This window comes from Protopterus annectens, chromosome 12.part0 (assembly GCF_019279795.1).
Source record: "Protopterus annectens isolate FY-2018-M chromosome 12.part0, PAN1.0, whole genome shotgun sequence".
NCBI lineage: Eukaryota > Metazoa > Chordata > Ceratodontiformes > Protopteridae > Protopterus > Protopterus annectens.
The window spans coordinates 121,847,429-121,865,511 of NC_056746.1; the positions used below are offsets into that span (position 1 = coordinate 121,847,429).

An 18,083-nucleotide genomic window follows, 5' to 3' on the forward strand; every position below is an offset into this window, starting at 1 on the left:
AATGGAACCTCACTGTTTTAAAATGGGCTTGGAAATCTGCAATGCTGTTGTTTAGGAGAGAGCTCTGTCATCCAAATGTATTTATTATTAAAATAATGAATACATTATTTATCATTTATCATATTTATCATTATTCATTAAATTATCTGGAGCATTTCTCCCCGGGCCTCCGCTGAAAACAGGATCTGTGGAACCTAGTCGGACATTCCCGGTCAACAAATGTTAAATAAATAAATAATAAAATAAACATTTGTTAACTGGTATGTCCAACTGAGCTGAGTAGCCCTTTTTCAGCGTAGGCCCATGGAGAAAAGCTCCATAAAATAGTCAGTTATACATTATACACATTAAACAATTATACAATCCATTAGTAAAAATATGATACAAGGTAGACATTAATAACAAGAATATAACATAGGTTTACAATACACTGTGCAGAAATTGAAAACAAGAAGAAACATTCACAGTTATGTGTTCAAGGAGAATAAGAAATGCAGTGTATGCATGTGAGATGTGTTAGGGAGACCAGACATCTAATATTATATGAGAGGATTTGTCAAATAAAAGTTAGGATTTAAGTTTTATTGAATCGAGCATAAAGGGGTAAGAAGTTTAGGTTGAGAGGTACTATTTTTAAGTAGGCTAGGAAGATGGAGGGTGAAGTAGGGATAGGGTGGATGGTATTGGGGGGTTGAGTACAATGGCAGGTCCAGTGACTATTTAGATGCTGCTTGATGGCAGTTTTAAATTGTTTAGGAAGAGAGAGGGTTCTGATTTCATGAGGGAGTTTATTCCATGCCATAGAGGGGTAGGAGCTATATATGTTGGAGCCAGATTTGATTTTAGGTTTAAGGATCTGTAGTAGGTCTTGGGTGGAGCTCCTTAGAGATCGGGTTGGTGAATAGTGGGAGATGAGAGGTGATGGTACTGGGCAATAGGAGGGCTGCAATGGGATAGAGTGGATGACCTGAGGCTGTGAGAGAAAGAGAAGGTGGGGTAGTTCTAGCCAGTTAAGTTATTTTAGAGAGAGGCAGGCGGTGGTGGGATTTGTACAGTTGATTGCCCGCAAATCTGGCTACCTTATTGTAGGCCGACTCCATTTTTGTCAGAAGAGAGGAGTTAAGATTAGTTAGAATTTGAGAGCTGTACATTAGAGTGGGTAGCAGGTAGGCATGAGATAAGCGTGGCTTTGGTGGTCAATAACTTCTTGTTATGGTGCAGGAGTCCTAATCTGAGGTTGGTGTTCCTAATACAATTATTTATGTGTAGGCCAAATTTACGTTGGTCTTCGGGAAGTTTTCAGGAAGGGAGGGAATAAATGTTCTCTAGCTGTTGACTGTTAGTAAACAGTTTCAATTATTAGGGCTCTGTGAGTAAAACAAATGATATATGTTTACCTTTATGGCTTCATGTCATGACATCTGTCAAGACTTCACTGAAAATGTGAAACCAAGTTTTCTTACTGGCTGAAAGGACTGAAAGGACTGTAGTTGCAGGTTCTATGTGTGTTTTATCCCAAGATAGCAGCCCAATTAAGAAAAGTGGAAAGCTCATTGTGTAGATGTTCTGTTATATGCTCCAAGGTTTGTGGGATATTTATAAGTTTCATATGGGGAAGAACAACTCTGCCATTATTACCACTGTAACAACCTGATAAAGTGTAGAACATAGGAGTAAAAGTGAAACTAAAATAGCGCATTATTAGACAAATACCAGTTCTTGGAATACCTGGGACTCGCTCTGATTTCACCATGATTCAGCCTCCATGCCTTATGAAGGTGTGTGTTTTATGGCTCCCTATTGAAATGTCGACACTCACAATGCCGAGTATCAACAAGCCAAAAAAAGACTGAAAACATAGAAGAAAGAATTTCGAAAACCGTTCTTCTTAAAACTTCTTTTTCTTGGGGGGGGGGGGTTCCCACTGCAACAACCCCAAACTTATGTATACCAACTTCAAGATTGCCATACCTCAGAGAAAAGGGAATATTATGAGAAATGGCATCTCGGACTTAGTATTTAAGTCCGTTCTTTCGGTTATTCAGTCTCTGTGTTTCAGGAATCGCTGTAGTGAGTCCTGACATTTCAAATGGTTACCATGTTTTAGGCCTGAAGGCAATTCATATTTATGATTGTTTTCTTGATGTAATAATAAAAATGTAAACTGAAATATGCCAAGTAAGTCGTCATTTCATTGTTTTTTCCCCCCTTAGGCCATTTTCTGATAATGAACGATCACTCCTTTGACTGTACTTTTTCTGTCAGAAGTCAGACTTGTCTCAGTTTTTAATAACAAATATCTGTAGCCTTTGCCATTTTTTTTTCTACACCATGTTTAGTTATTTTATCCTGATTGTTGTATCACATCTCTGTTACAGAATAGTTTTTAATTTCCCTGTGCATTTGTGTATGACTCTGACTGTAATACATTAGAATATCTTAAAGTAAAGGGTAGATACAAAAGGACTTGCACTCTCTGTAAATATTTATAGACTGTGAGTTGCAGTAGATAGGACCATACCTCTCTCATACAGTCCATATTTTTGCAGAATGTCCAGATTTCTGCCTCATATTTTGGTTTGGTCTGAATAAAATTGTTGTTTTCTGGCAAATCACTGAGGATTGAAGTCAATAACGAATGACATACATTTGAGTTTCAGACTTCATATCCTGCATGATAACACAAATTATGTTGTTCTTGCAACTTTCTAAGCTTATAGAGGCAATTTTTAAAAGCTGTCCCTATTTTTGTCCCATTATCTTAGGCTTTATCCAGATTTTTTTGCGCTAAGAGTTTGAGAGGTATGGATAGGACTTGAAAAGTTACAAGTACTTCATGAATCACAGTATGTAAGAGAGTTAAAGCAGTATAACACTGGTACGTAAGAGGGATCCAGATACAGGGGATCTCATACAGCATTTAAATGCTGATACATAAGAGGGATCCAGAGACAGGGGATCTCATGCAGCAGTATAATGCTGATACATGAGAGAGATCCAGAGACAGGGGATCTCGTACAACAATATAATGCTGATACCCAAGAAGGATCCAGAGACCGGGGATCGCGTACAGCACTATAGTGCTGATACCCAAGAGGGATCCAGAGACCGGGGATCTCATACAGCAGTATAATGCTGATACCTAAGAGGGATCCAGAGACCGGATATCTCATACAGCAGTATAATGTGGATACGTAAGAGGGATCCAGAGACAGGGGATCTCATACAGCAGTATAATGCTGATACATAAGAGGGATCTAGAGACAGGGGATCTCATACAGCAGTATAATGCTGTTATGTAAGAGGGAGCCGGAGACAGGGGATCTCGTACAGCAGTATAATGCTGATACGTAAGAGGGAGCCGGAGACAGGGGATCTCATACAGCAGTATAATGCTGTTATGTAAGAGGGAGCCGGAGACAGGGGATCTCGTACAGCAGTATAATGCTGATACGTAAGAGGGAGCCGGAGACAGGGGATCTCGTACAGCAGTATAATGCTGATACGCAAGAGGGATCCGGAGACAGGGGATCTTGTACAGCAGTATAATGCTGATACGTAAGAAGGATCCGGAGACGGGGTCTCGTACAGCAGTATAATGCTGATACATAAGAGGGATCTGGAGACACGGGATCTCGTACAGCAGTATAATGCTGATGCATAAGAGGGATCCGGAGACAGGGGATCTCGTACAGCAGCATAATGCTGATACGTAAGAGGGATCTGGAGACAGGGGATCTCGTACAGCAGCATAATGTAGATGCATAAGAGGTATCCAGAGACAGGGGATCTCGTATAACAGTATAATGTGGATACATAAAAGGGATTCAGAGACAGGGGATCTCGTACAACAGTATAATGTGGATACTTAAGAGGGATCAAGTGACAGGGGATCACGTACAGCAGTATAATGTGGATACATAAGAGGATTCAGAGACGGGGGATACATAAGGGGGATCCAGAGACAGGGGGTATCATACAGCCGTGTAATACAGATACGTAAGAGGAATCTAGAGACAGCGAATCTCATACAGCAGTATAATGTGCATACAGAAGAGGGATCCAGAGATAGGGCATCTCATACAGCAGTATAATGCAGATACATAAGTGGGATTCAGAGGAATCCGCTACAGTTGTTCCCTATCATTGGCATGCTACTTAAAAGACCATCCCTGGGTTTCAGGAGGGTAACTGGCATGGTAGTAGACAGCCCACCACTGTTTATCTCATCTGTGCTGCTCGGCCCGATGCTCATTAAGAAGTAATATAGAGGGGTAGCAGAGTGAGGATCTGAGCGCATTATTTATCCTGCTTATGGCTGCACCGTAGACTGTGGGAACAGTGCAGTTGTGGCTGCAAGGAAAGAGAAGCAGAAGTGTTGCACATTTCTAATGCGATCCGACATGCAAAGTAACGGCAAGAAGTAATGTGGAAGCCTTCATGGGCTGTGATTTGTGTGCTGATCTGTTTTTTTACTGAAATACGGGTCAGATGTAAATATAGAAAAGTGATGAAAGGGGAAGACAGAAGAGATACAGGTCAGATGTAAATATAGAAAAGTGATGAAAGGGGAAGACAGAAGCGGCTAGAACACAAGGTGAAAGGTCAGGGAATGAGCAGACCGGAGGTAGGAAAGACGGATTTCTTTTTCTGGTTCAGGTGCCCATTTTATATACATACATGAAGGAAAGGGAAGTTGGGGAGGTAGTAAGGGAAGTAAGAGAAAGGTAAGAGGGTTAGGGTGGGTAGGGGGGCACCAACAAACACAGAAGTACCTACAAGACTGACAGGGGAGGTGCTGACACAATGCGGGAGGAGACAGAAGGGACACAAAGAAAAGACAATGGTGTCAAGGAGGACTGCACAACAAACAGGGATGGGTGTAAACACAAACGGAAGGAGATCACCAGGATGGGGGACAGAGTTGGTTATGCTGTTGCCAACCCTTCCATCTGTGACTCAAAAGAACCATCACCCTGGCTACCCTTACCACTGGGCTCCTGCATGTCTTCAGACAATGAGTCCGTCACACCATGGAAGAAGACATGTAGCAGTAATTTTCATTCAGATCTCAACACTTGCTTCGAACAGAACATCTGCTTCATCTTTAACAAGTTGAATCTACTTTTTTAATTTAACTTATTAAACTACTGTGTACTGATAGCTGCTGACTGTGTTAATTTACCACATATAAAGCTGTAATAATACTTTCTTTGGTTATAGAACAGAAGTGAACTCAGGGAAGTACTGTTAGGATAGGTAACTGCTGTGGAGAAGGATTGTGTTTGGATAGGTAATCACTGTGCAGAAGAATTGTGTTACTATGGATAATCACTGTGCTGAAGGATAGTGTAAGAACAGGCAATCTCTGTGCAGAAGGATTGTGTTAGGATAGGTAATCTCTGTGCAGAAGGATTGTGTTAGGTTAGGTAATCAATGTGCAGAAGGACTGCATAAAGATAGGTAATTGTTGTGCAGAAGGATTGTGTTAGGTTAGGTAATCACTGTGCAGAAGGATTGTATAAAGATAGGTAATTGTTGTGCAGAAAGATTGTGTTAGATTATCACTGTGCAGTAGGATTGTGTTAGGTTAGGTAATCTCTGTGCAGAAGGATTGTGTTAGGTTAGGCAATCTCTGTGCAGAAGGATTGTGTAAAGATAGGTAATTGTCCACAAGGATTGTGTTAGTATAGGCCATCTCTGTGCAGAAGGATTGTGTTAGGATAGGTAATCACTGTGCGAAGGATTGTGTTAGGTTGGGTAATCACTGTGCAGGTAAGTAATTGCTGTGCAGAAGGATTGTGTTAGGATAGGTAATTGCTGTGCAGAAGGATTGTGTTAGGATAGGTAATCTCTGTGCAGAAGGATTGTGTTAGAATAGGTAATCTCTGTGCAGAAGGATTGTGTTAGAATAGGCAATCTCTGTGCAGAAGGATTGTGTAAAGATAGGTAATTGTTTTACAGAAAGTTTGTGTTAGAATAGGTAATGTCTGTGCAAAAGGGTTGTGTTAGAATAGGTCTGTGCAAAAGGGTTGTGTTAGAATAGGTCATCTCTGTGCAGAAGGGTTGTGTTAGGATAGGTAATCTCTGTGCAGAAGGTTTGTGTTAGGTTAGGTAATCACTGTGCAGGTAAGTAATTGCTGTGCAGAAGGATTGTGTTAGGATAGGTAATCGCTGTGCAGAAGGATTGTGTTAGGATAGGTAATCTCTGTGCAGAAGGGTTGTGTTAGAATAGGTAATCTCTGTACAGAAGGATTGTGTTAGGTTAGGTAATCACTGTGCAGTTAAGTAATTGCTGTGCAGAAGGATTGTGTTAGGATAGGTAATCTGTGTGCCGAAGGGTTGTGTTAGGATAGGTAATCACTGTGCAGAAGGGTTGTGTTAGGATAGGTAATCACTGTGCAGAAAGATTGTGTTAGAATAGGTAATTGTTTTGCAGAAGGATTCTGTAAGAATAGGTAATCTCTTTGCAGAAGGGTTGTGTTAGGTTAGGTAATCACTGTACAGAAGGATTGTGTTAGGATAGGTAATCGTTGTACAGAAGGATTGTGTTAGGATAGGTACTCTGGGGGAGTGTGTCCTCCGATTGGTCCAGCTGTGTTGTACTGGTTGTTGGGACCCATGCCTAAGTTTTTTTTTTCTTTTTGGTAAAGATCTGCTGTGGTTTCGCAAGATGGGTAAGGTACTTGGACATGTGCATGGTGATGGGTGCAGTGTATTCTAGTGTGGTTTCTCAAGATGGGTAAGGTACTTGGACATGTGCATGGTGATGGGTGCAGTGTATTCTAGTGTGGTTTCTCAAGATGGGTTAGGTACTTGGACATGTGCATGGTGATGGGTGCAGTGTATTCTAGTGTGGTTTCTCAAGATGGGTTAGGTACTTGGACATGTGCATGGTGATGGGTGCTGGGCTTGATGTCTATTGAGCATAAGGGAACGATGATGCCTTTGGACCACAAGGAGAAGTTCTCAGTAGTCATTTGGGTGACACAGCAGCCTTTCCTAATGACTGTGGATAGATGGTGGTCAGGAGAGAGTCCTGTTCCATAAAGGAGGCTGGGTCTCTAATGATAATGTCAATTTTTAAGGGAGAGAGGTGCTGTTTGTGTGGAAAGTGTAAAATAGTTCCTGTTTCCCAAACTAACCTATCTTGATTTTGCCAAGGCATTTGACACCATCATCTATGCTAACATAATTAATAAACTAAATGATGTACAAATAGATCCCTTTGTGGTATGAAGGCTAGCTAATTGGCTAAAAGGCAGAACCACACTGTGTGGCTAGTATAGCAGTGTCAGAGGACATGAAGGTGACCAGTGGTGTCCAGCGGGTCATGGTGTTTGGACTGCTGTTTGATATCTGCTTCTCTGACCTACATATTAGAATGCAGGACCTGTTGCTAACCAACTTTGCAAATGATTGTAGACTGGAAGTCACTGTCAAATCCCACTGACACAGAAGTCCTCCAGAAGGAACTTAACTTATAAATGTGTTGTATTGAACAAAAGGTTCATAGGTTCGTAGACTCATCCTAGACTAACTGCCCATGTGGGCCATTTTAAGTCTAGCCAATTACCCTATGCGAGAATCAAACCTTGCACTTTGTGTCTGTAATTTAAACACCTTAACCAATAAGCCAAAATCCACTTCAATTAAATGCTAAAAAAAAGGCAACATTGTCAGATCTGGCACACAAACCATCCCCACAGTATGTAGCATTGACAATACTCCAGTTCAAAACTGAAATGTAGTTAGTGGGTTGAGATTGCCATGTAGCATTAGTTGTCAGGAAGTCCTTTTACTTGGTGCAGCTGATCACCAAGGGTATATCATCCAGATCTAAATACTTTATTGTCCTTGAATTAAGCACTGATTAGACCATTTATAGAACAAGTTGCTACAGTTTATACACAAGAAACAAGGAGCACTAAATCACTTATGTAACTGTGTCTAACTGTGTGTGTGTGTATGTAATATATATATATATATATATATATATATACACACACACACACACACACACACACACACACACACACATATACTACATGTATAAACTTTTGGTTTAAACTGTAGCAAACTGCTTCCTACATTTGTAGCAAGCAGCTGCTACAGTTTATATCACACATGCACTGCTGCAGGGCACAGATTTATCTTAAAGGGGAAAATCTTTTTTTCTTTTAAACTGCAGCAAAACTGCTTGCTAGTTTAGACAAGACAAAGAGCACTACAACACTCCGCTTTGATGACAAATGCAAACTCAGCGTTCAAAGGAAAACAGCGGCGCCCTAGTAGTCAGTTGGGCAAGGCAGCAGGCTTTCCCTCTTGTCTGTGGATCCATGGTGGTCAGACGAGAATTCTTTTGCCATAAAGGTACCTAGGCCTGTCATGGCATTGTTAGTAAAGAGTGACATGAGTCAGTCAATCATACCCTCTATTACTTTTTGCCTGGGGCAGCTGCACCCTTTGCTTTACCCTAGCTATGTTTCTGGTTCCAAGCTTGCAGTTGTCTGCACACTTGATTAGACAAAGGGCGTTACTGTTGGTTTCAACATCACTGAAGTAAATGAGAAATATTAGTGGTCCCAGAACTGAGCACAGAGTTCTGGGGTGCATCACTGGTGACAAGCCTCTTGGAGGGCAGTGTGATCCCAACTCGTAATAGAATGGTGCCCGTCAGTGAGCCAGTTGACCATCCAACAGGTGACATAGAGAGTTATATTGAGTTTGACCGTTCTGCCAATGGGAGTATAGCATCAAAGGCCGTAACTAAATCAAGGGAAGCTGTGTGCATGATGTTACACTATCTAGTGCTTCTCTTTCAGACAAGTCAGCTAGTTTTAATAGATATGATCTACTATTTGCAAAGCAAACTAAGTGTAGCTCTGTGGAATGTAGGATTCCTAGGTCTGTCCTGATGAGACATGTGATGATACATTCTATGACTCTGTAAATGATGCTGGTGATGTTGGTACATTGCTGGTGAGGCCGCTCTTGTGGAAGGGTGCAGCTGTTCTGCAGACATCTGATACATACCCAGTGAAGAGGCTGCAACTGAATATTTTCAGGAAGAGCTCCAGTTGGGTGTTTCATACTGACCAGGAAACACTCCAGTTTGTTATCTTCTGGACCCATAGTGCTGGTTTTTTTTTTTTTTTTTTTTTTTTTTTTTTGCTCCTGTACCGCACTTTCAGTATATGTTCTGAGGTGGTTTCTTGGGATTATGGAGTAAGAACAGAGTACTTCATACTGGGAAACTGGGAGGCAACAAGAGGAAGAAGTTAGAGTTAAATCTGTCTTCCCATATGTTAGCCATATCCTTGGGGTTTGAGTGGCTTAGCCATACTCTTGGGGTTTGAGTGGATTAGCCATATTCTCAGGTTTTCAGTGGATTAGCCATATCCCTGGGGTTTGAGTGGATGATATCATTAATACACTTGGTGGAATGCTGGGTATTATTTCTAAGGTTCTTTATGTAGCTAAAGCATGCCTTGTGGTTTTAGTTTGCTGACGCAACAATTTTTAGTTCATAAATTGCTTTTTAACCTTTGATCCTACTTTTCAGTTTCTTTAATATCCATTTTGAAGTTGCTTTGGTGTAGTTGGAACAGAGGGTTAAGGCTATGAGCTATAGTTCCTGTGGTACAGAGTTTTACTTTCAGCCCTGATTTGCCTACTTTATGACCTTGAGGAGATCACTAGCTACACCATTCTTGGGGGCAGCTGGGAATTTCTGTTAGGCTTCTCAATGGTCATCCGAGTCCTAGTAACTACCTACGAACCAGTTTATAGGAGTATAATGAAACGTAATTCTTTTCTTTAGAGCTGTGATTTTTTTTTTTTGGTTGTAATGTTGGTTTATGGTTGAGTTCCACCTGAAGTACTTGTGTCTAAATTTGATATTGTATTTGTAGCAAATACGAACAGAATCCCCTACTACGAACAGAATCCCCTATGCAAGAGCTGAGATGAGGACAGAAACTTTAGATATATATGGCAGTACTTACTATGTAGTCAGCTGTTAATATGTTTCAAGCAAAAGCAAGTCAGTTGCCTTGGAGACATTTCTAAAGATGGTTGAATTGGACAGTGGCCTGCACTGGGATCTTATTAGACCAATGAAGGTTTGACAGTCAGCAAGACTATGCTACTGTGTACAACCAAAGCACTTTGCTCAAGTAACCTCCCTCTGAATTCACTTTGTGTATCAATATTACATCTCGTATACTAAGTCATACACTGGGTGCTAACAGACACATAGGTGTCCTTTCACTATACCTCCCAACCCCTTAGCTCAAGGAATCTGGACCGAGATTAAAATAATGGGGGGACAAAGGCCCAAAAATAGGGACATATTTTAAATATTGCTCTTATAAACCTAGAAAGTTGCTAGTATAGCAGTTATGTTAACACTCGTTTTCTGAAGGGTATGACGTCTGAAACTCAAATTTATCTCATTATTTTACGACTTCAATCTTCAGTGATTTGCCAGAAAACCACAAGTTTTATTACCAACAAACTAAAAATATGAGGCAAAAATCTGGACATTCTGTGGAAATCTTGATAGTTAAGAGGTGGTGCTTAGAGTTGTTGTGTCTTTCGGCTTTTCCCGGTTAGGGGTCGCCACAGCGGAACTCCGGTCCGCTAATGATTGGTAGTTGATTTTTACGTGCCGAGTTACCAGCCCTGACGCACAACCTTCAACAAAGGTACGCCCATTCACGCATGTCTCCACGCAGAAGACGCTCTAGCTGAGATTCGAACCGGACAGCGTCTTACTGTGAGGTGACAACGCTACCGCAGCACCACCACCGCTTAGTGTTTACAAAAAAAAATATATAGAACATACAAATAAAACACTTTGGTATAAATTAAAAAAAAAAAAAAAGATGTCAGAGTTAACTAAATTATCTAAAATTACATTGTTTAGAAAATGTGCCTCATTGAGACACTGAATTTAGTGAGTGTGCCTGATGAATTTAATGTTTTGCATTATGATTAAATGGAAGCAGGTATTTCTTTGCAGTGGAATTTTCTAGATGATTCCACTAAAGTAAATATTTTAGATGTAAATGTTGATTTGATGCTTTGTTTCTGGTTCGTCTTTAGACGAAGCACTTGTTTGTAGTATTACAGGAATTTTCCATGGGTGTCTGTGGCCAGCTACCACTCACATGTGGTGGCAATTTCTTTTATGGAAAATACATCACTAGATTTTCTGAAATTTAGAAGTCTGCAACACCTTCAAGATAACCTGCTTAACCTTTCCAGTTTTGAACCTCACCACTGTTTAGCCACCTTGCCATCTTTACTTTATAGAAGAGTGTGATGACATTTGGGTAATCACACCAGGATACTTTCCATTCAAGTTAATGAGGCCTCAGAAAGTACATTATATTGGCCACATAATCATTAAAGCATTTAGCAGCTGATCAAGAAGCACAAACTTAACAGCTGTGAGCTTCTAGATCAGAGTTCAAAGGTGGCAGAGGATACCCTAAACAAGCTGCTTATTTTTAAAGTAGGGCTACTGAGATTCCGGGTGTCCAAAGGGCAAGAACTACGATACAGTTCAGTCAGTGGAACACTCTCTTAACGTAAAAGGGAAATCGTACAAAATGCACACACAAAAACTCCTAGTACCACCGTGGCGATTATAAATTTAAATGTGTGGCAAACAACTGAGTTTTCAAAAAAAATGATACTTCTTTCTAGTGTAAGACTGGACTTTACAAATGTTACTAATTATTTTCAGATAATTTTGCTGTTTTGTATTTCTTTTGTAATTATTTTTATTAGAACAGTGTAAATTGCTATGAATTTTTTCCTTTTTATCACAGGCATGTGTACTGAATAAGCAATACTTTAATGTTCCCATCCTTAGCCCTGTTATCCCAATTGCTGTCATTTTATGACATGCAGAACAGAACTGCAAAATCAGCAGTACATTGGTGAGGTGTGAGGGGAACCACATTTGCATTGCAGGACATTTTATTTCTGTTACAGTCTCTGAAATGTATTTTGTAATGCTGATTCATTCCTGACTAATAATACACTGCAGCCTTGCATCAACATGGAAAGATGTTATGTGATCCTATCTCGCCTACATTCTGACTGATGGGTTCGGAGCCGATCCCTCGGCTCCGACTCGGCACGCTTATGCCAAAGAGCGAAGTCTCTTATTGGCTGAGCTTACTATATCCCAGGATGCACCACTACCAGTCCCCCAGATCTCGTTTGCCGCTAACCTGCGAAGACGTGGTCTCGAGCTGGCTGAGCTGAGTAGTATTTTACTTACTTTTTTCTGTCATAAAATTGCTGTTCCTGTCATAAAAAGCTGTTTTAATGGCTACTCTGTGCTTTGTGTAGTGATTGGAGTTTTTTTTGTGAAAACTTGTAGTGTGATTGGGCGTTGGTTTCTGATTTCAGGCCTCCTTCATCTGTAGGGCCTTTCCCGGTCAGTCAACCCCTCTCAAACCTTTGGGGTTTCAGATCCCCTTGAGTTTTTTGTTGTTCGGATTGTTTAAATCGGCAGTTGTAAACTGATTTTTGTAGAGTCAGTTAAGTCAAGTCAAATTAGGATTGTGTTGTTCTTGCTATTACTGCATTATTGGTCATAATGTCTCAAAATCCTAGGCCTTCGGGCTTCAAAAAATGCACCAAATGTAATTTTAAAATGTCAATCACAGATGACCACTCTCTCTGTGTTTATTGTTTGGGTGCAAAACATTTACAAGAGTCATGCAGTGTGTGTCACGCTTTTTCCTCGAGGGTCCTCCAGGAGAGGAAAAATAAACTCATTCTTAAAGGCTTAATAAAACCCTCCTTTGAAGAAGCTTTAGCATCCTCTCCTTCTCCAGCTAAAAAGAAAAGGCGTCGGCTCCGACCAGTCCGTCGGATCCGGCCGCCAAAAGACATAGGCAGGCTTCTCCTTCGGCTCCAAGGACTTCGGAGCCGAGGGCGGAACAGTCTGCCTCGATGCCACCAGTCTCGACTCCTCTGGCTTCGGAGCCGATGGCTGGGGCATCGAGGCGGGTCACCTTCGTCGGCTCCACTGGTCTCGGAGCCGACAAGGGTTGCCCGCTCAGACACTTCCTCCTCGGCGCCAAGTCCTCCTCGGCACCGATGGAAACTAGTGTGGGTATTCCTTCGGCGCTGATAGTCATCGAGTCGCCGAGCCGGTCCCCTAGCCCTTTGGGGCCGTTGGAGAGGCCATCTCGAACCCGTTCAGTATCCTCTAAGTCATCGAGGATGTCGGATTCGGATATAGACAGGGTGCTCCAAAGACTGTTCCAGTCCCCAGTCTTTCAAAAATTTGTTTCGGCTCCGACCCAGTTGGCTTCGGAGCTGATAGCCCATGCCCATCCCATTGCTATTCCTCCTCCGACCGCTGCTCCGTCGGAGCAGGTGCTGTTGGAGCCGGTGGAGATCTTAGGGTCGGCTCCGACCCTTACTCCAACCCGGGCCTTCGGGTCCGAGTTTGGTACACGGACTTCTTCGGCTGGACCCGGGGGTGATGTTTGGGACCTATGCTTTCGGTTCCGAGCCTCCCCCTCGGTGCTTCGGCTGCGGGACTTCCGTCTGCTATCATGGCTCCGGGGACCGGACACTCCCAGGATTCTGGGGGTCCGGCTTTCAGAGCTATGAGGAGTGCCTTGGCCAAGGCTTCGGCCATCTCTCCGGCTTTACCGGCACCTTCCCTGGGCGTGGAGACTGGGTCTTTGGCAGTTCCCCTGTCCGTAGGCAGCGGAGCCCCTGGGCCTAAGGTTACCCCATTGGGGTTCCCTCCTCCTGAGGGTTCTTCGGAGTTGTCTTCAGAGGAACCCCCAAGGAAGAAATCGTGCAAGAGGAAGCACGTGGACTCCCCCGAGTCTATTACATCGGACACTGATCTTGATGATGCGGAGGGGTCCCAGTCGCCCTCGGATGATGTCTCATTTGCAGACATCTTAGAGATCCTCAAACAACGAGGCGGCTGGATATCCAAACCCCCCTCTGCTGATGAGTCAGTGCTCCTCAAGGCCTTTGGGGCTCAGCCCTCCGCCTCCTGGGTGTCTCCGCCCTTCGACGAGCTCCTGGATTTAGTTTGTCGAAGGGCGTGGGAACATCCAGATACCGTGGAACCAGTCCCTTCTCGTCCTAATAAATTTTTGTCTGCCCCACCCGAGAAGGAGTTCCTCACTAAAGGCGTGGCTGTAGATGCCATGGTGGTGGCATCTGCTACACAACAGGACGTGGCAGAGGCTTCAACGTCCGTCCATCCTCCTAATAAGGAGTCTAGGAGCATGGACAGGTACGGGAAGCGCACCCTGACTTCAGCGGCCTTTACTTTAAGGTCTCTGAATTATTTGGCACATTTTACCAGGCTTCAGAGGGATCTGGTCAAGGAGCTGTCAGATTCCCTCTCGGTAACCTACCTGAGCAGCTAGCCCAGTCGGTTAGCTCTCAGTTGGCTATCCTTACGTCAATTTCTAACTTCGTCCATGAGGCTCATTTCCTATGCGGCCGAAGGAGCGGGTAGAGCGGCAGGCACAGGCGTGGCTCTCACGGAGACAAGCCTGGCTCCGCTTGTGTCAGTTCATGGAGGCCTTCAAGTCTTCCTTCGCCGACGCTCCCTTTGATGGGTCCTCTTTGTTTGGACCTAAGGTTAAAGACACCCTTACCCGCTGTGAGCAAGAGGGAAAAACTTTATCTGCCGTAGGTGCCCGTTATTCCACTCCCTTTCGGCCTTATCCCAAGGCTAAAGGAGGGGAAGATGTGGTTCCGTAAATCACGTAAGTTTTTCCTCAACAGCAGGAAGATTCCCTTCCAGAGGCAGAGGACGGGAAATTTTTCTGGGAGACGCCGTCCCAGAGGCGGCAGAGGGCCCGCAATTCTGGAGACCGCGAGTCCTTTCGTGGCTCTTCAGCCTCCCACACATCATGAGGGATTGCCCGGCTGTGCTGCTCGAGCCAGTCGGGTGCCGTTGCCAAGCACCTAAAAGCCTGGGAGTCAATCACTCAGGACAGATGGGTGCTTCGGATCATTGCCGGAGGTTACACCATCCCATTCACATGCTCACCCCCACCGTCCAAAAAATCCCGGACCCACCACCCAGTCAAAGGGAAATTGCAGCCGCAGAAGCTTTAAAGCTGCTGGAAAAGGAGTCATCCAACCGGTCCCCACAGACCAGATCGGATCCGGAAATTACTCCAGGTTCTTTTTAGTGCCAAAAAAGACAGGGGACCTGAGACCAATATTGGATCTCAGCAGACTGAACCAGTCCGTCACGAAATCCAAATTCCGAATGGTCACGTTACAATCCATTCTCCCATTGTTGGAGAAGGATGTTTGGATGTGCTCCATAGACCTCAAGGACGCCTATTATCACATACCGATACATCAGGCGTCCAGGAGGTATCTGCGCTTCAGCCTGGGAGTCAGTCATTTCCAATTTTGTGCACTGCCCTTTGGTCTCACCACAGCCCCCAGGGTGTTCACCAAGTGTTTGACAGTAGTGACTGCTCACCTGAGGAGTCTTGGATTCCAAGTGTTTCCCTATCTGGACGACTGGCTCCTGACTGCCACCACCAGGCATCTACTAATGGACAACCTCAAAGCCACCATCTCCCTGGGTGCTACCCTGGGGATTACATTCAATTGGTCAAAGTCTGTCTTGCTGCCCTCTCAACGCATAAGGTTCATAGGAGCAGAGATAGACTCAAAATTGATGCGCGTTTTTCTTCCTACCGAAAGGATCCAAACTTTACAGGGCCAAGTTCAAGCTCTGATTTCAAGATCCAAAGCCCCAGCCAGGATGGTCCTACAAGTTTTAGGTTCAATGTCTGCCACGGTTCTTCTAGTTCCTCTGGCAAGATTGCACATGAGGATTCTTCAGTGGCTATTGTCAACTCAATGGTCCTTTCAGGACCTTCCCCTCAATCATCCCATCATGATTACAGAAACATGCAAACGGGACCTTCGCTGGTGGCTTCAGACATCCAATCTAAATCAAGGAAGCCCCTTTGTTATTCCTCTCCAGTGGTTACCCTGACGACAGATGCCTCCCAGATAGGGTGGGGGCATTGTCTGGGCAGGTTAGTTCAGGGCTCCTGGCTTCCAGGCGAAGCTCTTCTCCACATCAATGTGTTGGAGATGAGGGCTGTACTTCTGTCCCTACAGGCCTTACACAAGTTTCTTCCTCAGGGCATCATCGCCATCCACACAGACAACATGTCGGTGGTCTGGTATCTAAACAAACAAGGAGGGACCAGATCTTACCCCCTTTGCAGAGAGGCCATGAGGGTGTGGGAATGGGCTGTAGCTACCAACCGTTTCTTGGTAGCGACCCACATTCCGGGGAAATCAAATATATTGGCAGACAAATTGAGCAGGACAATTCTCTCTCCTCACGAGTGGTCCCTAAACGAAACAGTAGCAGCTCAGGTTTTCAGGAGATGGGGGACGCCGTGCTGCGACCTATTTGCAACACCACTAAACACGAAGTGCAAAAGGTTCTTCTCCTTGACTCCACATCAGGGAGTACCAGCTATGGATGCTCTAGCACAACCTTGGCCAACAGGGCTACTTTATGCCTTTCCTCCGATACCACTTCTCTCCAAAGTCATTCAAAAAGCTTCTCAATTGGGGTCCACAATGATACTGATTGCTCCATACTGGCCTCGTCAGGTATGGTTTCCCTACCTGAAGAAACATGCGGTGGACGATCCTTGGACGTTAGATCTAACTCCGGATCTGCTAATCCATCAGTCGGGACGACAGCATCAGTCCCTACAATCCTTGAAGTTGACAGCCTGGCTCCTCCACTTCCGACTTTAGTCAGAAGTCACACATTAGACCCGGAAGTTATTCACATTTTATCTTCAGCCCACAAACCCACCACTAACAAATTGTACCTCAGTAAGTGGAAGAGGTTTGCTATCTGGGCTCAACTCAGGGGCTTAGACCCTATCACTGCTCCGATCCCGGAAGTTTTGAAATTCTTAACATCCCTGTTTAATCAAGGATCTTCTGTCTCTACTATTAAAGTCCAACTGGTGGCTATCTCTAAATTCCACGAATCCATGGATCCTCCATTGATGAGCAGCAGATTATGCAAGACTTTTATTAAAGGTGCGGGCCTGTTAAGACCCCCAGTTTTTCATCCTGCGCCTCCGTGGGATCTTGATTTGGTGCTTTGTGCATTAACATCTCCCCCTTTCGAACCGGCTGCTACATGTGAGTTAAAATATCTGTCTTGGAAAACTGCCTTCTTAGTTGCAATTACTTCAGCAAGAAGAGTTTCAGAGCTTCAAGCCCTATCTATTAAACCACCGTACTTGATTTTCCACAAGGATAGAGTATCACTTAGGCCTAATCCATCCTTTGTCCCAAAGGTCTGTTCTAATCTCTGTCTTCAACAATCTCTAGAGCTACCAGTTTTCTTCCCAAAATTCTCCAATGAAGCAGAATACACTCTCCATAAATTGGATGTTCACAGGCAATTGCGCTTCTATTTAGACAGGACTCAGCAATTTCGTAAGTCAGACCAATTGTTTGTGTCCTTCTCAGACAATAAATTGGGTAAAACCATTACAAAAGCTACTATCTCCAAATGGATTAGAGATTGTATAACTCAGGCTTATTCTTCTTGAATAAGCAACTTACAACATCTATCAAAGCTCACTCTACCAGAGCTATGGCGACTTCTATAGCTTTTCATTCCAAGCTCGCTATATCGGAGATTTGTGCTGGGTCTACTTGGTCAAATCCGCACACTTTCATTTCCCACTATAAATTGGATGTGGCATCTAAAGGGCGAGCATCATTTGGTTCCACGGTACTCAGGAGTGTTTTCCAGTGAGCCACCCAGGATTCAGGTGCTAGGGACGCTGTCCCATCAGTCAGAATGTAGGCGAGATAGGATCACATAACATCTTTTAGTTATGTACTCACCATAACTTCAGATGTTTGGGATCCATCTCGCCTACATTCCTAATACCCACCCTCCTTCCCCTGCCTTGGAGATCAGAAGAGATTGAACGGTTTTGAGTTCTACTGTTTTATCTTGTTTCATCTGACGATGTTATATAAGCAGGGCGTGC

At 43.7% G+C, this 18,083-nt stretch overlaps 1 protein-coding gene across 8 annotated transcripts in view; it reads left to right on the top strand.

The window, feature by feature from the left end:
* Positions 1-18,083, top strand: part of CIITA (class II major histocompatibility complex transactivator) — an 851,446-nt gene that overhangs the window by 665,040 nt on the left and 168,323 nt on the right. Inside the window, exon 16 of one of the 8 annotated variants that reach the window (XM_044089148.1) lies at positions 1-86. This exon is cut by the window's left edge and continues 426 nt beyond it. The exons of the other annotated variants lie outside the window; for them this stretch is intronic. The gene's annotated coding sequence lies outside the window, so the exon portion shown is untranslated. Of the gene's footprint in view, positions 87-18,083 lie in introns of those variants that run through there. 8 annotated transcript variants of the gene reach the window in all.